The 23,571-nt window shown below is 46.8% G+C and overlaps 1 protein-coding gene across 6 annotated transcripts in view; it reads left to right on the forward strand.

Moving 5' to 3' along the window:
• The window catches only part of GORAB (golgin, RAB6 interacting), an 80,511-nt gene that overhangs the window by 3,454 nt on the left and 53,486 nt on the right, over window positions 1-23,571 (forward strand). For 4 of the 6 annotated variants that reach the window (XM_027715395.2, XM_039385085.1, XM_039385083.1 and 1 more), the window contains exon 4: window positions 15,864-16,536. The gene's annotated coding sequence lies outside the window, so the exon portion shown is untranslated. The remainder of the gene's footprint in view (window positions 1-15,863; window positions 16,537-23,571) is intronic. The other 2 variants (XM_039385081.1, XM_039385084.1) reach the window with 2 other exon arrangements.

A 23,571-nucleotide genomic window follows, 5' to 3' on the forward strand; every position in this document is an offset into this window, starting at 1 on the left:
AGCACAATGGTGGCAGTTTTTGAGAGACGTGCTCAGAAGCAGTACCAGGGTTTTCCAATGATAACTCCAATGGTCTAAGAAACATTTTGATGGTCTGGAGTTGGAGGGAATCTTGACTTCAGCACTGTATTTCACAAAACAAGAGTGAGGGATCAAGGCCTGCAGGAGTTGGGGCAAAAACTGAGACACAGGGTTGTGAAAAGTGCTGAGGCCTGAGGAGGGTAGAAAGGGGGAGCCCTAGAGGGGGAAATTCCATGGTAAAGAATCAGTGGCTCTCCCACTCACATGCTCTCTTTTTGGTATCATCTCACATGCCAGTGTGAATACAGAACACTTGGTGTTCTTGGGTCACAAGCCCTTGCTCTGGCATGCCTGGGTTCAGACTCTCAGTGTGCAAAGGGATATTGGTGTATTTACTCCTGGAGTCTCACAGCACCTCTGAGAGGTGTCCAAGTGTTTCACCACCATTTCACTCAGGGCAGTGGAAAAGCAGTGCAGGGAATTGCCTTTCACAGCAGAGAGTGCAGCAGTGTCAAAGGAGAACACTTGGGGCTGCCTGGTGCTCATCTCACTGTGTTCTCCTCCAGATCCTGCTGCTTCCTCTGCAGAATGCTGCATCTGCTTCTGTCTCATGTTTCTAGTCTGTCTTTACACCAAAATCTTAACAGCAGTGTAAACTGGCATAATTGGTTTTGATAAAATGCACCTCCAAGCTCCTGCAGGCATGGATTCTATTTCCAAAAGTTGAACTGCTCCTCCTGCCTTGCAAATCAACCATACTCTCAGAGAGTTCATAAATCCATGCGTGCTCTTTAAAAGAAGAAATCAGGAGGATTTTTTAGACATTTTTAGGCAAAAGTTCTCTATTTTTCCTTTTTTTTTTTTCCCATGCAGCCTCCTTGGTAACCAGTTAAAACAAATTCCTCCAGACTGTAAACTAGAGATAATGGAGTTCGCCTTTAATCTCAGTCCGCTGCAGATCAAGTTACCTCTTAGAAATTACTTATCCTGGCCAAGCAAATGAATTGGAATTGATGTTCTTAATTGTTTTCTAAATTGCTGTTCCCCACTCCCTTCCTCCCCTTCTCTCCACACAGCTGGTTTACATCAGAGTCTAGTCTAATGGGTACTGTCACTCACACAGGGGGTGAAGTCATGTGGTCATAAAAGAGAAAGATTGGGGGAAGAGAGGGAAATACCACCCAGTGCATTATCTGGCTGTGACACACACAAACTGAATAGAAATAATTCCTCCTAGGGGGCTAGTCCCAACAATGGACACAGTTCTGTCTTGGGCTAGAAAAATGTCGAGACTCACTCTGCTCTCTGATACTTGTTTCTCTCTCACAGAGAGGGGAGATGGTTCAAGTGCTAGTTTGGGACACAGGAAACCTGAGTTGAAACTGCTGATTCTGCAGCAACCTCCTTTGTCTGGTTTTCTGCAAGTTGTTTTGTTTATGCCTCAGTGGCTGCATTTGTAATAATAATAATACAATTCCCTTCCTTTCTCCTCAGGGCACCAATGGTGTTTCATTAGCTGTATCTTACAAAACAGCTTAACCTGCTCTGCATCTCCAAAAAGTGCCTCAGTACTCCTTGTATTCACATATATTAGTCTCCAGCTCACTCAGAACTTTCATTGCAAAGTCTTTGGACTCTGGGAACATCAGACCAGGACTAACACCAGAATCCCATCCCTCCACATCCTCTAAAGTGGGCACAGATCTCAAGTCTTAAGTAGGACCCATCCCCTGAAGAACTTTTGCTCATATAAAAATCATTCCTGCATGTGAAATGTGTGCAAACAAGCTGTTCTGCCAACTTCCTTGTCCTGCCACTGTGATCCTTTCCAGCCTATAAATGACCAATAATCCCAGTTTTGCTGCCAGCAGTTTTCCAGAACGCAGCTGTTCCCCTATAGACCTTATAATTCCATGGACTGGCAACTGTTTTTGGCTCATCAGTCCATTCAGAGTAGAACCTACAAGAGCAGAGGTTATCATCTTCTTAACCTCTCCCAGAAGGTCTTTCTTGACAAACAACAGTCTGTCACTCTCATTACAATGTCGAGTCAGTTTTCTGAGGGAGACCAGGGATTCAGAGAATTTGCTGCTCACATGAAATTCTAAAGTGCATGCTGGAAGAGCAGCAGACTCTTGGATACCTGTTTGTAATATCTGAGAACACTGTGTAGAATAAGTCCAAGAAAAAATGGCAGGAAAGGAGGAGTTTCATACAGAATGAGTTAAAAAATCATGCTAACTGATGGTAATGGTGAGGAAAGCTGACTGTTACAAGGGTGGGGATTTTTTTCCCTCCTTTTCAGTAAGGAAAATATAGATTGCTTGGGTTCATAGCAGCACTGCACACAACTATCAGGTACTAGACTATTGTTGACACTAGAAAAAATCACATGCCTTTATTCTGCACATGCTGGCCTGTGGGAGCTGCATGTTTAGTATTCTTCACAACTGGAAAGAGACTCTGACACTGGCTGGCCTGTCCTTACAGTCACAGCCACGCTGTTTAAGCAGCCTTGTTTCTCAGGAGGTGTAATGCAAATAGTTCTGGTGATCCATATTAACATCACAGTGCAAATCTACCTGTGACAAACCTCAGTCACATGACCAGGAGGTGTCCTGCTGTGGTTATGGTGTTAGAATCCAGAGGGGATGGATTTTGCTTTGCTTTGCTGTCCTGTAATTAGTCATCTCTGAAACAGGCAGGGCCAAGAGCTGGTGACTGTCCTGGGAGGGAGAGAATGAAGGTGCAGGTGTTGGGTGTTGTCAGTGAGGTTTTCAGAAGTGTGAGTGTGAGTGAGGAGCACAACTTCCAAGTTGTGTGAATCAGGTATACCTAATCAATTGTCTAAGTCTGGGATTCATTCAGCTTTCCAACAGCCTAAGTGTCCAGTTCAAAGCTGGTTTTCAGAGATGTCTCAGAGCTCAGGGTAGCGAGACATGAGGCTGATACATCCTGTCCATCGCAGGCACTACTCTGGAAGGTCCTTTGCCTCTATCACCAGTCACAGGAGTTGTCCCTTATCTGGTTCTGTCAAAGTAATCCAAAAGAGCAGATGTGGTATTGGAAGTGACTGAGTATGACTGTGGCTCACAGGAGAATCACCTCTAGGAAGGGGTGGCCACAAAAAGGTGTTGGTAGGCAGTTCTTTCATGTGTGGGCACTATTTTGCAGTCTGGGAGGGAAAGCAGGCAAAAGGTGTTTAAAGAAATGCTCAGGAAGGAACTGACCTCATCACAGCTTCCTTTTGTCATGGGAGGATTTTTCTAGCTCTTGGACCTACAAGCTGAGAGCTCCTGTAATTTGCAGTAAGGAGCAATCTGCAACCAGCATTTTGCTGAAGAGGTGCCAGGAAGAAAGGAACCCAATGTGCTTTTTCCGTAGCAGTGTGTGCTAATAGCAGGAAGGAGAAAAAACTCATTTATGCCAATGAAGCAAACAGATGTGACCCTTAGATGGTGCTACCCTTGCTGACATGAGGTACTTGCTGACTCCTTGAATAGGCCCATTCAAATCAATGTAACTGCTCTTGGAGTGAGGCTCTGCTCAGTGTTAATGAAGATGTCAGAATCTGGCCCACAGGGAATAAATGTGTTGGGCAAGAAGGGGCTCTTTATAACCTCCTTCCTAGAACATGTTTGGAGGCCTAAATTTGCAGCTGGTTCCTATCTCAAAACCAGGCCAAAACAAGCCCCCCCCCCCCCCCCCCCCGAAAATGCAAGCGTGCCCAGCCTTTTGGAAGTTCAGCTCCAGACCCAAAAGTAGGCCTGATCCAAGGTTGATAGACTCCCACTGACCTAAACAGACATTTGGCTTCAGTCTCCACGACTTGGGCCCATCCTGACACAAACGAATACACCACACACCAACACTACTGGCGTGTCTGGGCCCATGTCTGTATAAATATGATCCCTTTCCCCTTTTTTTCCTCTTGCTCTAACATTTTTTTAGGGAAGGAATTGGTCTCAGGGAGGCATAAACTCCCTTCTTTTCCATCCCTGATTGAGTATCAAACTCCTCCGCTGAGATTTCTCCACGGAGACATTGGGTTTTCCTGGCAGGCAGGGTTGCAAACTACTCAGCGGAATGTCTACAGCTCTGCAGCTCAAGAGGAGCCAGGAGGCTGGGCATCCCAGCCAAGGGAAATACTGCTGTCGTCCCAAGAACACTTTCATGGAGACTGAGGTGCATACTGGATTAGAGGCGGCTAAGCTGGGTTCTTGTGTTTTTCTGTTGGTTTCCTTTTTCCCCTCGAAAATGTAAAGCACGGGGAAGAGAAATCCACAGACGAGAAATCTGGGGATCCTTGTGGATGTTGAAAAATGTGGTTTCTTAGTGGATCTTTTTACTTCTGGTACTTCTGGCTTGTTCAACACATACACACACAAACACACATACAGAGAATAACTTGGCAAGCTCGTGTTTTCGTGGCACAGCACCAGGAAATGGGAGTTCCCCTCCCAACAGAGAAGATCAGGGCAATGAGGCAAAGGTGGGGAATCAGACCCAGCCTGAGTCTCAGTGGAGCGCTGGCCTGGACAACTCTTACACAAATAATCTCCAGGAGCTCTGAACCCATGTTTCATTGTGGACACAGACAGTGCTGTAGAAAAAACAGACTGAAATTGCTTCTCTTTCATGGCATCTGTAGCGTAAAAACGGTTTTCGTCCAAGACATTTGTGGTCGGAAAATCCTGACACCTCATAAATTATCTTAGAGGCGCAACAAAGCTTCAAAAAGATGAAACTCAATGCTGAGGTCAGCAGGAATTTTTTTGCATCTTTCTGCAGTGAAGGAGCGTTTTCAGTCTCAGGAAAACCACCACAAAAAGAAGCAGCGAGAAGCGAGAATATTTCTTGGCACGAGAGCCTCGGTGCTCAGGGGAGTAAGGCATCTTCTGTTATTTATTTCTGGCCACCTCTGTGTTCACACATCATCAGATCATGATCCAAGGGACCAGAGGCAGCCTGATAGTGAGGTGGCTGCTGCACTTAGGTGACACTTCCAGGTCCACCCAAACACTCAGCCTAACTACCTGTGCATAGTGCTGGGGGCTGCACGGGTTGAGCACCTTCCAGGAGTGGTCTGACAGCACTTCATGGGTGAGGTGGGTGCGGGATAGGGCTGAAGTGCTGCAAAACCACAGTCGGCTTCAGCGTGAGGCTGCAGAGAGTGTGGAACCGTGTTGTGAGGAGTGGTTTATGGTCTCTAGCAGCTCATACCCACAAGAAGTCAGTTGGCATTTTTTAAAGCTGTTTTCCTATTCCTCCTGACTACAAATGCAAACCCACTGCTGGAGCTCTGGCTGCCCTGCTGTGTGAGGCTAAACAGGCTGCTTAATCCGTCACACCTTCCCAAACTATGGCTAGTCTGAATGAGGACAACTGCCTAGTAGTTCCCTTTGCTCCCTGCTTGAATATTTCTTCTTTGTTACACAGAGGAGAGTTTCCTTCTTCCAGTGGAGAAAGAGGACCCTGGGGGCAATGTCATACACGGCCTTTTTCAACACAAGAACCTCTGCAGATTTTTAGTCACCACTTGCGGTATTGGGGTGGCACCCAACTGTCCTCTGCAGCACCTTAAATCCCATGTTGCTCAAAACAGGAAAATCGAGGTGGTGTTGGAAAGGAGAACAGAAACTTGATGTCCAGGATGGCCTGTGGTTCCCCTGTTGTGGTGCGTGGCAGGAAGGATGTAGCCAAAGCCAGTTAGTTCAGGAAAGAAAGGCTTTTTTTGCAGGGTGAAAAGTGGAAAAGATGTTTCTAAGAAGGCAGAGACTCTTGTCTCTGTCAGGAAGAAATCATCTGTCCTATAGCAGTCCCTGTTGCTGCTCCTAACTGTACCATCCTAATCCATGGCTGGCCTTGCCCTGCAGTGCTCCTGGCTGGAGGTCTGGGGTGCTGCAGGGTGCTGGAGTTGTGCCTGCAGGCTCGTGAGGGCTGCCTGGGAAAGGCAGTGCCCAGGATGTGACAGCCAGCCCTCCTGCAGGGTCCCAGAGCAAGGGGGGAGCTCCCAATGTAAAGCCAGTTTTGCAGGCAGGGACAGTGCCCACTCTGGGACAGACAGTGAGTTTTTGGGTCGTTGTTTATCCCCTTTACTGACTAGTCATCAGAATGGCTCAATTTAATCTGTAGAATTTTATGCATCTTATTTTGGAGAGTGAAGTTACAAGCTGAGATATGAACTGCTCTCCATTTCTGTGGGTTGACAAAACTTTCAGTTTTAAAACTTCTCTCCATATGTTGAGCTTTCCAAGTCTCTAGCAGGATCTGACCTCCCTGCCCACTTAGTAAATCAGTGTTTTCCAAGGCATGTAGAACCGATTTTATGGCAGCAAGATGCATTTCACTAGATTTATGTTATTAAACTGGAGGGGGGGAAGCCTCCTTTTATTTGGGGCAGTCCTCGAGTTTTATAGGCTTGTTTGAGTAAGTAATTATTTTGGTAATGCTGGGGCCTCCTTTATTGAATCGTAAATGCATCCTGAGGGCTCTCGGAATAACAAGCAGACCTTTCCCTGAAAGGCTATGGATTGCCCTGATTAGCAAATCTGAACATTAGTAGTTTACTTTGTGATTAGCTTTGCTGCTGAGAGCTGCCTTGGTTCAATTCTCTGGGACTACTCAGAGGATTAAGCCTTGTGTGTAAATGTTTGCAGGATCAGTGTCACAAAGGGGGAAAAAAACCAACCCAAAAGCCGTTTCTTTGGAAACATCCTCTCTGACCATGTTAGGAAAAAGGATCAGATAATTGGGATCTTTATGATGCTTATTATAAAAAATGTTTTGGAACTAGTTCAAGCACCAATCAGAAACCACATTGTTCCACTAAATCACTTTCAGATGCCATTTCAGATACAGAATACAATTACTCCTAGTTTAAAAATATAAATGTTCCCTTCATAAAACACACACACACACAACTATTTTAATTTCTTTTATTTTTATCTGTCTTGGCTGGAGTTCAGGCCTTCCACAGATGATCTATCAACAGATTTTGTGCCATTTCTTTCTGCCAGGCCTTGTGCAGAGCCCACCATATGCTACAGAAATGAACGTGGACATGAGGACTTTACATGCAAAAGAGCTCTTGCACAAGCCAGGGGGCTGGAGGCCCAGGCTTGGATGTCTATGTGCTTAAGAAATAAACTCCAGGCAAAACCTGGAACAAAGATTTTGCCTGAATGCTGCATTAAAATCCCACCCGAGATGCCTGGAGGGGTTCCTGCCCCGTCACTTTTTGTTATTGGATAGCTGTGGGGTTTTGGGAAGTAAACTCCCTTCCCTACGCCATGGCTGCCGCCCACGTGCTCTCCTTGCTGCTGGGGGAGCGTGGGGACCATCTGGGATGAGCTCAAACTGTGGGTCTGGCCCTGTTGATGGGGACCCACCCGCCCTCTGTGCCGTTCATGTGCCAGCACACACTGAGGCACCGGCACACGGGGAGGTGGGAAAAGCTGGAGAGGGAAAAGGCTGTTGCACAGTGGGCTGGAGGGGCCAGGCACCCTCTGATCACCTGGGGTCGGCACAGCCCCTGGATAAGACGTAGCATTGGCAGACACAAGCATCTCCTTCCTTCTGACCCCACAGACAGGCACCTCCAGAGGGTTCCTCAGCCTCTCTGTAAGGTGTGACTCATTTCCTAGGAGGGAGCATTCCTGCAGAGAGGTATGGAGGGAGCCAGAATGACAAGAGCTGACCCCAGGCCTTGGGGAGGCAGAGGGTTGGAAAGGGTCCCAGTCGACCCAGCAACAGCCCTGGGGGAGGTTCCTGAGCCTTGAGCTCTTGAGCTCCTGGGCTGCGCCGAGAACTTTCTCACCTTGCCAGAACACCATGGGAACTCCAGGTTGGGACTGTCTGGGGCATTGCTAATGGAAATCTTTCCTTGTTGTCAGGAAGTCCTTCATTGCTGCTGAAGTCCTCGGGAGTGGTTCTGTTTTGGTGAGTCCAGTCACGAGTCTGCAGGAGCGCAGCCTGTGCTCCTGCCAGCCGGCTGCCTGGTTTTCCAGGGCTTGGGGCCCCTGTGCCGTGTTCAGTCCTGCTGTGGGACAGGAAGCCCACAGACACTCTGAGTGTTGCCCCAGAATCCAGACAAAGCCCCCAGAGATGCCAGACCCCAACAACCTGGCAAGAAGCCCTGGGAACCTGGGATCAAAAAAGGGATAACAAGGCTTAGGGACGCTTGAGGATGCTGCCATCTTTCAAACACTCTGTGGGCCGCCCTTTTTCTGCGGAAAGCAAGGGGATTTCTCAGCATCAGGGCAACATGAGGATCCTGAGGGCTGCATTTTGGAAAAAATATATGGAAACATTATCATACTTTCCAAAACAAAAGATGCTGAGGGGTTTGTTACTAAGGGAAAATTCCTCCGCTGGTTTTGGAAAGGCTGAGATTTCTGGATTTCCTTAGTGCCGCTCGTGGCTTCTTTGGGAGGGCTTTAGTCCTGACACTGAGAGGAATGGCATTTGAACTCAGTGGCAGCTCAAATCCAGTGTGTGAAATCCTGGCCCCACGGAAAGCAGTGGACTCCCAATGACTTGCACCAGCAAGTGAGATCAGGAATTCGGACATGCTGTGTTAGCTGACATTGCTGGGGCCTCATGGTGCAGCAAGGGATCTGCTCTGAGCCAAACTCTTGGCAGGCATGACCAAAGACCACTTGGCTTCCATGTCTGCAATGCCTGGGAGGCAAAGTTTGAATGGAGAACAAAGCCATTGCTGAAGAAGGGATGTTTAGGCTGATGCACAAGTTGTGTGTGATTATGCAAAACCTCTCAGTTTTTCTGTTTTTCAAGGTTATATTCCTTGCCCATCTGATTACAGAAAAGTTTCTAGCACAGTGAGTCAACTGCACCTGAAAGCTTAACAAAACCTAGAGAAACAGTAAAATTGTGTCACGTTTCTTGTTCCTTTTTCTCTTTTCATTTCTTTTCTTCCATTTTGTGCCTGCTTCCTGATTTCAATAGTGAGGTTTGGAGGCACAGAAAACTGCAGTGGGAAGAAAGCCAATATTGTTTGGGCAGATGGACTTAAGCTACGGTATCAAAGGTGCAGCCTTGGAACCATTTATGACCAGAATTCATTTTCCATTCACTCTGATGGTTGATCTTGAGCTCTTCTGCACAACAAAGAAAACTCAATTCACCTCTTTGGAGGTGTGGAAAACCAAGTGTCAGTAGTTATTAGCAGCAGCAGGACAAGTGCCATATTTCTAGGTGTGTGCCTCTTCTGGGGCTCACTCCTCATTCCACGGTAACATTGAAAATGCCAGAGGAAGCAGGAGCAGCAGGGGCAGAGCTAATGGGCTCCGAATGGTGCCAGAATGCCACGGGTGAGTTTCCTTGCAAGCTGCCCATGGAGAGGGCCCGTCAGCATGCACCAACAGAGCCATATTTCATCTGCACAGAAGAACCTGGGGTTGTCCTGGGAGGCTGCCTAAGAAATGAGGCTCCATGGTCGGTGCAAAACCAATAACAAATAACCACGTTCCCTCCTAGCAAGAGATCGGAGCTCGGGGGGAGGAGAGCTGGGACAGGCACAGAACAGCAAAGGATGTTTGTTAGTTCTTCATTGTGCCTCTTAACCAAGCGTAACCAACCTCACCACCATCAATAGGGACTGTGACCATGGAATGAACCCACCTCCGGGACCAACCGGGCATTTTTCACTAGGAGATTTTTAAACAAGACATGTTATTTTTTTGTGCAAACATTCAAAAGTACCTGTTTTGAGTATTTTTTCTGGAGAAAAGAAAAGCAAAGAAAACCCAGTCTTTCCCCAAAATGAAACATTTTCATAACATGAGAAAGTCCTGTTTCCACGGTTTTCAAGTGTTCTGAAATTCTGTATTTTCCAATATATTTTTTTAATGTGCCAGAAAATCAGTGTCAAAGTGGAACATGTGCTCATATATCTGTCAATACCGTTTGATTATGAGAAGTTTGTTTTTAAAATATTACCTTATCACCAATATGAAATGTTTTTATCCACTCTTTAAGAGCAAAGGAATTCAAAATCATAGAAAAAGCTCATGATCTGGAGGACCAGAAAGAAGAGGAAGGCAGGTAGCAATGAAGAGAAACAGAGAAGACTTCAGGATGGAAACAGAGGATAAAAATGGAGGAAAGCAGGATGAAGCTGCTTGCAGAATAGATTCCCTGGTGTGGAGAGGTCCTGTCTAGGAGGAAGGCTCTGCATAGTTCACAGGCCTTAATCCAAGTTCAAAAGGCTGTGCAAGGATGATGATGGCAAGGAGGACAGGGATGAGCTGAACACTGTGTTGCTTTTTTTGGATCTAAAAGTTTTATGCAACCTACCATAAAAAGTAGCAGTGCTAAAGATTTTTTCAAAGCCTATGTGTCCTGGGCTTAGACTGTCATGTACCACTGAAGAGCTGATCCCAAACTGCTCCTACAAGGCTGCAGGAGTGGGGGATTTGTGTGCCTTCATTCGCAGCATGAGCAAGACACGGAGGCCTGGAGGTCTGGTTTCCATGGGGTGGTATCAGAGCTCCTGGGTTCAGGATGTGCAGGGAGGGCTCCCGGAGCAGGCAGCGCTGTAGGCTCAGGAAACCTAAGGATCACTGTTCCTGTGCACTGCTGGGAGCCTGGAGATCATCCAGAATAGGGGCAGAATCTATCTTGCAGCACAACGACTTCTCCACAGCCAAATACCAGACAGAGAAGGAGGATGAAGATGACTTGCTTTACTCCCAGCACCCCTCCTACCCCATCAGGCAAACCTGTCCCCAAGGGCAAATTGTGCAGAGCCAGCTGCAGCCACCCCCTCTGCAAAACATCCACGGTGTGGGGTTTCAGGCGCTTGAAACCCACCTCTTGGGTGTGCTCCAGTCTTGAGTAAACACTTCAACAACACCGAGGAGGTCCCTGCCTCTCAGGCAGCACGAGCCAAAGTGATAAAAATTGAAATAAAACTCCCAAAACAAAGGCAGAGAAAAGAGGAGGAAAATGCTGTGAGGCCCAAAGGGCTAAGGATGTGGGTACTGCTGTGCTTAGTTGTCTTCTTCCTTGCCCCGCAAGGAGGAATGTTGTTGGGACAGCATTGCTGTCTTTTGGATTGTTACTGGTTGGGTTTTTAAATAATAATACTTGTTTCTTCCCACAAAGCCAACAGGCAAGTAACATAAAGCAAGTGGAACTGCGGTTCTGAAGCCGGGAAAGTCGGAGATGATCCCTGGCTGCAAAATCCAGATCTGGGTTTTGAACTCCCAGTGTAGCACAAGGCCATGGAGGCCTTCAGCTGGGATGGGTCTGCTGTGTGCAGAGGGGGTGAGTGGCCAACTTCAGAGTCAGGTTCAAGTTTGGATTCTGAAACACACCTCCCTCACAGAAAGTTCAGGGTCATTCCCAGAGGCTCAGGAGAGAAGAGCCAATTCCAGCCCTTCTCCTCTAACAATTCATCTGAGCACCTAATGAGGAAAGCCATCTTCTTTGTGATGACAGTTAAATATGTGCTCAGGCTCATTCCTCAGTCAAAGGTCTACATTATATTGGGTTTAAATTATTTTTGTACTGTGGTTGCACCCTGATTTCACAAACCTTGCAGGCTATTCTGGATTGGAACACGGGGAGAACTTCTAAAGACTGCTGAATTAAAGCAGGTAGATGTCTTCTCACAACCTGCAACCTTGTTTCCTTTTTCAGCCTTGAATCTGCACCGTTGACTTGTCTACAGGGACATGAGAGGCTGGAAACATCTGGGAAGGACACATAAAACAAAAGCTTTGAGCTCCAATAATCACAGCAAATCTGTGATTTCCTTGTTTTGAAAGCTGGAATTCTCCCCAAACCCATGGGCTGAGTGGACCATCCATCAGGTGGTTGGAAAGGAAGCAGTTAGGATTTGATCAATATTTCAAGCAAATCAGGGAGGTCGATTAAAAGTGAACTCTTAGAGCGTGTTCACATCGTGGGTTCTCTGCAAAAGAGATTGCTCCAAGCTCTTGAGCCAGGAGAAAGCATTACAAGTCAGTCATTCCTTCTCATCCTCATGGCCACCATGGGCATAAATTTGAAGGGCATTTCAAGGAAATGGAGCTGGTACAGACAAAGGAACCCCAGAGTCTGTGATTGACTCAGGTCAGTGAAAGGAGTGCAGTTACTGGGTAGGAAATAGGGTCCATGAAGCCTGCGGGGATTTCAGACACTGGGATTTTTTGCAACATTTATTGGAACAGACAGGCTAAGAGCACTGAGGGATAAAGGATCCCAAATCAAACAGCCTAATTGGTCTCAAATGGAGTGACTAAGGAACTCTCTCTGTTCCAAAATGGGTCAAGTTGCATTTTAGAAGGAGATCTCTGAAATTTGAGTGGGAGGCCTGGATAGGAAAACGAATGGATGAACTCATAATTGACATGGATTCCATTATGGCTAATACCTGTGTCAGAGCTGCCACCGAATATGGCCTGCAAATCCAGTCTGGGGGAATTCCCTTTAGAGATGTGACCCAGGTGAAGCAGACTATTTGCCATGAGCCTGTGAGGAACTGAGACTTTAATTGCAAACATATGGCTGGGTAACTTTACAGCAAGTGAAAACTGGGGGATAGATAGAGACCTGCTCTGAAACAGATGATCCAGGAAGGCTTTCACTGTCTCCAGTGATGGGTTTCTGTGCTCTCATATCACTTTATGCTGAACAGAAAACTGTAAAGAAAGGAAACATGATGCAAAATACAACGTTGGCACAAAGAGCCCTGTGAGTTTAGGAAGAATGACGGTGAAATTAAGTTCCCTGTGATTTTACTTTGGCACGTTTCCCTGTTTGTGTCTTTTAAAAGGCAGCAGTATGATCTCCAGCTTTCTCCTGTCCTGGAGATGTGTCATGAACAGTTGTGCCTGGGGCCAGTTCCAACCTGAGAAGGTGGCCTGAAGAACAAGATCATCACTCATTTGTGATAGGGACCAGTGTGCTTGAATTGCCTGTCCTGGTGTTGAGTAGGCAGGGGGAGTGCACTGCAGCAAGGGCGTGGACACCAGCTCCTGGATCTGATTGATTCCACGGACAATAGGGAACACCTCTCCCCCCACATCCAGGATGAGGATCAGCAAGGTGGATGAGCATAGGTCATAGAGGACCAAGAGCCCAAGCTCAAAGCCAGCTCCCATGGGAAGTGGGGAAGGGCCCTGTAAAGGCTGCTCGTCAGTATTTGCCATTGTTTTTCACAGCAGTGTGATCCCAGTAGCACTGTGTCAGAGCTGGCCTGTAGCACAGGCAGCCAAATCCCAAGGAAAGGGGAGAGGCTGCAGAGCTTTCAGTGCACTGAAGGCCTTGGGAATGCAGACTGAGTGTTTCATCTTGTCTGTTGCTCTCTCTCCTGACTGTCCTGAAGGTTTTCCATGCTTTGCAGAATGTCTTTAATACTAGGAAGTGCATGTGTGTTCATGCTTTCATCTGGCACCTGGAAGCTTGTCTTTATGCATAATGAGGGGTGAAGAACTATTGTCTGTGTGGCTGGGAAGGAGCTGAGGGGAACCTGGGCTGGCATCCATCCCAAGAACAGAAGGGATGAGCTCAAGGGAGTTTTCTTCTCTGAAAGTGTTTTTGTTTGTCAGGTGACCTTGAGAGAAAAAGAACTTAGCAAGGCAAAGAGTTCCTTTGTGGCTAGAACAGGAACTCGCTGGGTCAGTGGAGTTGTGCTAGGTTGCACAGCATCTTCTGAGTCCTGGCTTGGGAGAAGCAGCTCCTTTGTGTTGCAGATGGACTGTCCATGGAGAACTTGGGCTTTTGCAGCACTGGAGGAGTCTGACTCCTGAGTTTTGGAGGCCTAAATTCTAGAGGGAATTGAGGAAGGCCTGTACTTGCAGTGGAGAAGGGATTTCTCCTTCGTTGAGCAGGCATCCAAGTAAGGTGAGCAACACCTCAAATGTCAGCTGGGAGGTTGGCTTTTGGAAGAGGACCAAAGATGAGTTTGAACAAATATGGCAACCTGGTTTTGTGTCCATAAGTGCACTTTTCCATGTGACCTAAACATTAAGGTTTGAGGAGGCAAAGATCTTAAGTAACTTACAGACTAATTGCTGCTTTGTGATGATGTTTAGCAGTTCACGTGGGCCAAAGCACCAATTTTGGTCAGGATAATTTTTTTAAAAGCAATGTCTGGAACATCTGTGGCAAAGGCTCTGGTTGTGCCGTGTAGTCCCGAGAATGAAACCAAGAAAAGTTGGGTCTGCAAAAACGGAGGCATTTCACAGTAAATATTCCCTAAACCAGTGACCACATGTCTGAAAAGGAAGATTTATGCAAAATGGGAAGGGAAGTTGCATAACAGCACTCTGTAATAAAATAAAAACAGTGATGTATGCACACATGGACACACACACTCGTTCCAGATAAGATCAAATATCCAACACTCCAAAGCTGAAACACTTCTATTTACTTTTCTCCTTATGGCTATGATATATAATTTTTCTTGGACTGACAGTTCTAGGCAGAAGTGCTGTAGACAATTCTATTAGCCACTGCTGGGGGTGAGTTCTCTACTTTGCCTATACCAGTGGATGTATCCCAGGTCTTTCCTGCCTCTAACTCTTCTTGCATATCCCAGTCCTCCATTCCCTCAAGTCCTGCTCTCTTTGCTTGATGCATCCCTTTCCAGGACACTGGAATGCATCTCCACTTAGATGTTCTGTTGTCAGTGATTTTAGCAGATAACACAGAGGTAGAGATTGGAACAGAACAATGGTGGGATCTGTTGGAAGGGAGGAAATGCAGAAAGGAGAGAGAAAAGGAGGCAAAAAGATAGAAGTGGAAGAGAGGAGAAATGAAAAAGGGGGAGGTGAAGAAAGAAGAGAAAGGAGAGCAAGGATCCGAAAGAATGACAAATTACTCCTCTGAGCTGTGTTATATACTGCATCATTTACAGTAAATTGAAATATTGCTAATCTATAAAGGCTGTATTGTTCTGTTTTTCTCTTGGCCAACTACTGCTGACGTAAGCAGCTCTGGGCTGAAGAAGTGGAGAGCCTTGAAGAGAGGCTGGTGCCGAGACTGGAGCTGGAAATGGGATTTGGCCTCTGCTACATAAAGACTTCGAGGACTCAGGCTTAGAGGAACCCAGGGAATGTGAGGTTGTTGGGCAAGCTTCTGGAGCTTTTAGTCAGTGCTTCTTCTACAAAAGCTAATAAAAATGCATCTTTAAATCTTGTCCAGGAAGATCTCAGAGCTCTCCTGCAGAGTTAATACGCCTAACAGAGACAGCTTAGTCATTATAGGATAAGGCATAGTCGTGCCAGGAGTTCATATATCCTGCAGGCTTACTCCGTGATATGTATAAATGTATGTGTGTGGTTATATGTGTGTGTGTGAGTGTGTGACTGTGTATAAGCTTATGCAGGTATCTGTTTTCTCCCAATAATTCAGTAACTCTGCCTGCAGCTTTGCAGACTCCAGGATCCTGGCCAGCCGGAGCAGGAGAGGCTGCCAAGTCCGTCAGGTTGATGGAGCCAGCAGGCTGCTCCACCTGACTGTCTGGAAGCATTCTTTTGCTCTCTTGGGAGGTTCCCAGCACATCTCCATTTCCTCTGAAAGAAGGCTCACCCACGACTGCCAGCATCCATGTCAGGGCTTCTTTCCGTGGGTGCTGCGGCTGCAAAACCCAGAGATCTGTGCCCCTCCTTAGCACTGTTTTAGCCATCTCCCAGCTGCACAAGTCCTGAAAATCTCCAAAATGTAGCTCATGAAGCAGGTGAAAAGACACAGGCTCTTGGCTTGTTCATAGCTTCTTTATAGGGATAGAGGGGATGGTCTTATTAGGAATTCTGTATATCTCACAACCCGGTGAAGACAGTAACAAAACATATTTTTCTGTTCTTTTAAAGGAGAACTTCCTTGTCAACAACTGAGAAGATTCTGAAGAACTCAAAGGTATGTGAGGAGGTAACAAGGGGACAGCTAAAATGTATATTATTGTTCTGTTTCTGTGCTAATCTCAAGAGTGATCATACTGAGAAGGTAAATTCTTTGCTCACAAGTCTCTGGTATTCAGGTGCCCTGCGGGAGCAATGCAAAGACACAGGAAAGATTCTCACCACTTGATCTCAGCATGTGGCTCTCATCTGGTGCTGTGCTCTGTCTGCTCCTTGCCTGGGACAATGTCAGAACAAGTGGGGTTTTCAAAAGTGACCTGTATAGGGGAGAGCAAACACATTCCTGTTTTCCTTCCTGCCCAAACTGAACAGATTTCTCCAGCTGCATCTCCCCTTCTGGGTCCTCCTTCCAAGTAGAGGGGAAGGATGGTTTTTCACAAGACTTGGAAGCAGAGGCTTGCACAGCACTTGCATTGACAGGTCTGTAGCCCTGCCCTGCTGTTTCACTGCCTAATGGATAGTGTTGTCTCTCCCTGTGTTTGAGGCTCGTTTTACACCTGGAAGTGCCATCCTAAGTGCATGCACAGCAGTGAGGTGGAGCCCTGAAATGCGAGTGGGGGACAGCAGAGAGGTGGAAAAAAAGCACCAGCAACCAGCCCAGGATGTTCAGTGAATCCATGAGCAGGTACCCTCAGCGTGTGCTTGTGAAAAGGGCAGTGCAATAGCAGAGTAGCCTCAGTGGTTCTGGCTCACTCAGGTCTCTTCTACTTGACATTAATGTGTGAGGTGTTCACCCTGCTCGGGAAGTCCATCACTTTTTGTTCAGCTCACTGTAGCTTGTCATACAGAAAAAGATATGCAATCCATGCTCTTCTGCTCTGAGGCTCCCAAACCATGGCAAAGAACCTGACAACCTTCTTTATGCCTTTTGGAGCACTTACACTTGTATTGTTCAACTTTGAATAGAGAGTTTTTAAAAAGAGTTGCTTCACCAGACCAACTACAGACTTTTATAACCTTGCCAGCCATCCATGGATCAAGGGTGGGAAGTGCTGTTTTGACCAAAAAGGTGTCAACTTTTATTCTTTTCTCTTTGGGTTTCTTTTTTTACTTATAACAAGAATTCAGGTAAAGAAGAACTGCATGTAAAAAGGAGGTGAGGATTAGTGGAGAAGCAAATGGAAGATTTTTTGTTTGCTTATGTGGAAAGGGAGAAAAATGAAACAGAAACATGGGAGGTCTTCAGTGTAATGAATAATAATAATTTCAAACATATTTTCTGAGACTTGAACAGTATTTATATGCAAATACTATCTCAGAAGGTAGTGGAAAAAACCCAGTTTTCCTAATATTGGCTAGGAAACAAAATTTGCAGTTCTGGAAGACTTGCCATTTCCATAGGAACCAGATGAGATGAAGTAGAAAGACTTAACAGAGGTGATTAAAAAGTATTTTATACTGAAAACAAACTTTCTAGCTGAATGACATAAATTACATTTAAGGGACCAAATGTCTTTCTAGCAAGTTTTAAAAAAACATGCCAGTATCTGCCCTGTGGTAACTGTGTGTTAGAAAGCCTTGGAGAGCAACGAGCTCAACTGCAGAGCACACCCTTGGAGGAACCCCATCTTTGGGTGGCACTCTGAGTTGGTGTAAATCTAGTTTATGCTACCAGAATTCTGGGGTTCTGTAAATATTTAAACACATGCAAAAAACCCCTGCTGTGCTTCATAAATCAAGAAAGGATCTTCACTAATTGACCCTGTTCTGAACAGAGGTTGGAGGTGAGTGATGTGGGCAGAATGCTTCATCCCACTGTTTGGTGTTTGGGAATTTTAACAAGAGAAATAATTATGGATGATATCCTACATTAAAGGCTTGCTTAATTGTGCATTTTGTTTTAGTTATTTTAGCAGTAATAATTCTGTGGTTTCTGTACTCACCTTCCCAAAGAAGGGAGCCATCACAAACAAATTAGCTGCTTCCTCTGCAGTGCTATTTCTGTTCTGGTTTATTAGTGAGCTAAAAAACAGCTTTGATCTACCCTCCAGCTTGATGTGTTATGAGATATTTTCATCAAACTCTGCCCTCAATTGAACTCATATTAATCTCAGTAAAATTAATGCAGATATATGTTCTTAGAGGTTTCTGGACAGTCAGATGGGATCTTGCAGTCAGATCTCGCTGGTGTGAGTTCAGTGGACATCACTGCAGGGACAGAGACCTAGCTATAGAAAATCCATTGCAGGATTGGGGCGTAAGAGCAAATGCATTTGGCTTGAAGCACAATTAATGCGTGGCTAAAGTCTGCCTGTATGTGTTGGTCCTTCTCCCATTGATGGCAAAACTCCCATGGAATTCAGCAAAGTGAGATGGAATCTATACAGAAATTATTTTTCCCAGAACAACTTTGCAATAACCAGTGGATTTGCAAACTCCTCACTCTGACACATTGAAATAATTTGGGACTTTCATTCCATTTTGCTTTAATTGGACTTACACTACATCTGACTCTTCCTAAGTGGGTTGCTATGCCTAAAATATGTGCAGGCATGTTTGCACTCTCTGAGGGAACATGGAGGTTAAACTGGAAGGCGAGGTTATGTTAGCAAGGATATTTTCTTTTTATACTGCTTCCAAAGGCAACCCTGTTTTGGGCTCACCACTCTGCCTTGACCGCTCTGTGCCTCTCCATACCAAATCATGCTGGGATTTGATGATAAAGCACATCCTCTTTCCAGGAGCCAAGCCAAGCCCTACATCCTAACTCACTGGTGTTCTGGTACCTTAGGCACTTTGTGGTTAGAAGGCAGACTGCAAGTGTGGGTATGTCCAAACCCTCTGGAGGAAGGGAAGAAATTTCTTACAGAGCTGCTGTTGCCCATTTGATTCCCAGTTCCTTTGTTTTAGTGTTTCTTGGGCTGTGCCAGCTGAGACAGCTCTTAGCTGGAGACCAGCACTTGCAGGGCCTGATTTGGTTCACGTCTTCTATAAAAGTTTTCCATCTCTGACCAAGGTATTTCACATCAGGGTAAAAATGTGAGTAAATCAGAGCTGGCATCTATCCCAGACATATCAATTCCCTTAATTCCCTTTTTCCTGTGGCTTTGGGACAATCAAAATAGGGAATGTTTCCATTGCTATACCTTTATGAAAGTACAATATGTGAACGCCATATCCTGAGTGCATCCAGCCTGTTCCCTTCCCTTGGTCGTTACCAACTGCGCAGCTTTCCCTGGCAATTATGTGAAACGGAGCACTGCAGTGGAGTAAATCTTTTGGCAGGGCTTGGCTCCAGGGAAGATCAAAACCCCCAGCGTGACAGCTAATGAAACAAGGAGAAAGAAGATGGAAGCCATCAGTCCCAGGCGGCCAACACTAACACGGTCCGAAGGCAGTGGGAGGTGCCAAGGTGTCTGCTTGCGAAATTTGGAGACAGCTGGGGGAGTTGGGAGAGAGGGCTGCACTGAGGCCAGTTCTCCTGGCAGGAAAAGCCGTTTACGACAACAGAGGAGCAGTGGAGACAACTCATCCTCTCTGAGAGGACACATACTGTCTTTTTTAAGATACAGGACAAACTGGCATTATTCTGCATCCCTGGGGCAATGGTTCTTTGCCATGGAGCTGACCTGGGTGGAGTACACGGAGCATGGCCTGGATCCAGGGGTATACACTGAATGCACAAGAATTGCCAGGACAGGATGGCATGAACGGAGCTGTGCAGAGCACCTGGTCCCCAGGGGTGGCAACTTCAGTGGGTAAAGGAGTTAAAGTCAGAACTTCTGCTGCAGCTTGAGCCAGAAGGCAGAGCAGAGTCAGGGCTGCCTGTAATGAGCCTGTTTATCTCTAAAGTGTTTCTCAGACTCTGATCCACAGGCCTTTGGTGGTCAATAAAACATTCAGTGGTGGCTCATGAAACAACAGTAAACCCTCTCTCCTCCCCTCCGACAGCCACAGAAGCAAGGACGCAAACAAAATGGGAGGAAATAAGAGCTACTATAGATTAACTTTGATTCTGTGAACTTTCAAATATCAGTCTTTTGTTTATTTGATTTGATATATGAAAAATATACAAGTTGGTCTTTGGATTATTTTTTTTTATCTGAAAAAAAGGTTAATCCTTGGACTTGAGAAGTTTAAGAAATGTGGCTCTGAGGGTGCTATTTTTGGAACCAATTACAACAGCATTGAAATGTTGAAAGATTCCTTTTGTTTGTTGAAAGATTAGGCTGAAGCCCTTCAGTCTATAAAAGAATAATAAACCCTAGCAGGATAAAATCCTTCATTGCAATGAGGATACAAAAGCCACCTCAGAGTGATACGTGGCCTGGGCAGAGGCACAGGGCTGAGAGGGCTGGCACTGATAATTACTAGAGCTATCAGTGCCCAGAAGGAAAGACTGAGCACTTGCTTCATTCAGCTTATACAATCTCATCCTCCACCTCCTGCCATCATCTAGAGCTGGTTCAGTAGCATTTGCAAAATGAGGTGCACTTACACAGTGTGCCCAGTCCCTGTTAGAGTCCTGCAGTCTTGTATAATCTGCTCTGAAATGAACTGGTAGAGTTAAAGGATTGGCAAATTCGCATTTCCTGAAATCCTGGAGTGGAAAGGAGCTCCAAGTGACCTTCTCTGCCTTGCCAGTATTGTCATCTGGGCTTTTTTGGGCTTGGGGACCAGGCAGTGTTCGTCTTGCAACTGAGTAGAGTTTGCTTTTCAGATAATCCCACTTTGGCAAGCGTAGTTTCTGGATTATTAGTAAACCACCTTGTGAGTGTTATGTAGCTGTGCCTGCCTCTGATTTTGTGCATATCCTGCACGTGCAGGAGGGTGTGGCTGAGCTGAGGAGCTTTCCAAGGGAACGGTAGGATTGAGGAGAGGTAGGCAGTCCAAAGTGCAGAAACTAACTGGGAGAATAAAGCTGCAGGTAAAGACCAGTCATGCCTTCGTCTTGTCTGCCTGAGGCAACACAAATTCAGCAGTGGGAACGGCCAAAAGCACCTCTTGTCAAGGAGTAGGGGGTACGTGTGACACAAACAGCAGGTGACAACAGTGTCCTGGGTTATGGGCTGAGAGCCACTTGTCTCTGCAGTCACAAGGAGCAAGAACTTCTCAGCCAGTGAACCAGCCTGAGGCCTGATGGGCAGCAGTGGGTCACGTCCAACAATCTCAGTCATGCTGTTGCTTTTGGAAGTTTTGCCCAGCCCTTTCCCTCCCTAGCTGAGTACTGATCCTGTCATCCCAGCCCATTCTCCTGGGATGCTGCATTACCTGTCACACTGGAGTATGAGTGGAGCACTAACAGAGCCTGATAAAAATCACATGGTGCCTTTCACTGTTGTCTTAGCCAAGTTTCAGTGTGATTAATCACACTATTCCTGCCTAAAGTTCCCCTCATTCACCACGATTTTAACTCCTTTCATTTCTGGCTGGTGCGTTGCTGGAACAGCCCTGTTCTCATCTGTTAAATGCCTCAGTTTCGCCCCAGAAAGCGCCCCCTCTCCACAGCAAATGAGGTGATTCCCCTGTGTCTCTTATTTCTTCCCAGGACCGTGGTGAGGATTAATAAGCAGGCATTTGCAAAGCGCTCTGTGATCCTCTGAGTGAAGGGTTTATACGAGGGTGAGGAGTTGTCCTTAACAGAGCTGGGGTGTGTGACCAGGTCAGCCCACAGCTGTACGAGCCTTTTGGGCTGTCAGCGAGCACGGCGTGTCACGGGCACAGAGAGGGGAAGCTGTCTTCATTCCCCAGCCACGGCCCGTGAATATCTCACATATCCTTGGCATCAAAGCTTGGCTTGGCATGCTGACAGGGATGAATATCCCTCAACACTCAGGCTGGGTGACGGACAGCTGGAGTCCATGGCACACTCAGGCCTTATGAAATCAGCCTCACTGGGGTTTGTGAGGTGGAAGAAAATCCGCCTGCCCTTGGGTCTGTGAATTCAATGGCAGAGTGGAGGGGCTTTTGGACAATGGGGGAGAAAAAGAAACTCTATAAAGAAAATGATTTCTACCCCAGGTAGCAATTCCAGCAGAAATGGAAAACAAGTCTAATTGGAAAGACCCCTCAAACTGAAAAACATGAAGCCATGACCAGCTCCTGCTCATGTGGTGTCTCTGCAAGGCTGTTTAGGGCAGCTGTTCCCACCTGATGTAGCCATTCTGCATCCCCTTCTCACCACTGGGCTGGTGACAAACTCAAGCTAAGCAGGTGATGTTTGGATGGCTGCAGTTCTGTGGACAGGTCCTGCTTTTATCAGGGTGTAGGGGTGGTGCTCCGGAAACACTGGAGTCACTTTTCTAACTGACCTTTCAGATTTAGAGGATTTGGGATTTCAAAGTGGTCTGATGAATCAGAGCAGACTATAACTTCCTGCCACCTCTCCTCCTGGTGCCAGCTCAGCACATGGAATCACACACAGGAAGGCAGGGATGTAAGGCCAGGGCTGTGTGATCCACCCTCTTGAAGACAGCAAAGCACAGCCCTCCCTGGGTGACAGTCAATCACCTCAGCAAGGAGGAGCCACGGCCAGAGAGATGCGGGATGAGTCAGACACTTTGCCAGGGACTGGGAAATCAGAGCGGAAGGCAGGGGTTTCCAGGACTCAGATTAATTGCAGGGAGGGGGCTTTCATGGAAGAAGGAGAGGTCGGTTACACTGGATAATGCCTTGGCTTCAACTTCTCTAGGAAGCTGCAGCCCAGAAGATGTCTTTTCCCTGGCAAGCAAGGGCCAGTACAATGACACCCTTCCCCCCGGCCTCCACCCTCTGTAATGCAATCATTAAAAAGGAAGATTATTTTTTCTATGCCACACATTAACACTGCAGCTGCCGGAGCGGTGTTCCCGTGCTGGATCCGTGCTGCCATGGCAGATCAGCAGTGCCATGGGGGAATGTGCCTGCAGCCTTGGCTCTGCTCCCAGCTATGGGAATGCAGGGTTGAGTGAATGGGGCAGCACCGTGTTGGACCCAAAAACTGCTGTTCTGGAGGCAGCAGCAAAGGGTGGGAGCTGCCTCTGCACAGCTCACATCCCTGTCCCCTTAGCTCATAGCTTTTGAGCTCTGCCTCTCCAACTGGGCTCTTTGCTCCCCTGTAGCCTTCCCTATCCTTTTTATCACTGCAGTGTGTCCAGGCTACACGGATCAGACTGGGAATCTGCTCAGAGTTGACACTACCCCATGGATGCTGCCGCTCAACCCCTGGCAGAGTCAGGCTTGCAGAGCAGCGAGGTTTGAGTTTCTGTCTTATGGGGCTTCCAAAGGTGTGAACCAAGCCTGGCTACCAATAACCAGCCAAGGGAATCTTCCATCTTTTTCCTCACAGAAGATGGAAGATTCACCCCCAAGGATTGAAGGCTGGCAGGGGGCTCTTTGGAGAAGCCCACTCTCCTCCTGCCTGAGGGAAGCCAGGGGAGAAGGTACCTCTTGAAGCATCACTTGGTGACCCCACGTGTCTTGAATTTCTCCACTCTGTCCCAGCATTCTTTTTGTGGAGCCCAGAAGGGGTGTATGGCTGGGTGGATACTACTGTCCCCTAAAAGAGCAGCTGTGCATGCTGATCCCCATGTTTCATTTCAAGGCAAGCTCCTCTCCAGGGCACACGGAAATACCCTAAAACCTGTGGCTATGGCAAAGCACTACATGGCTACTGTGCAAGCCCTCCACAAAGAAATGAGATTCACCCCTGACCACTGGCCTTGCGGAGAGCTCCTGGAAA

The sequence above is a fragment of the Pipra filicauda genome, unplaced genomic scaffold (genome assembly GCF_003945595.2).
Source record: "Pipra filicauda isolate LSUMZ 115617 unplaced genomic scaffold, ASM394559v2 scaffold392_size659746_pilon, whole genome shotgun sequence".
NCBI classification, from domain to species: Eukaryota; Metazoa; Chordata; class Aves; order Passeriformes; family Pipridae; genus Pipra; species Pipra filicauda.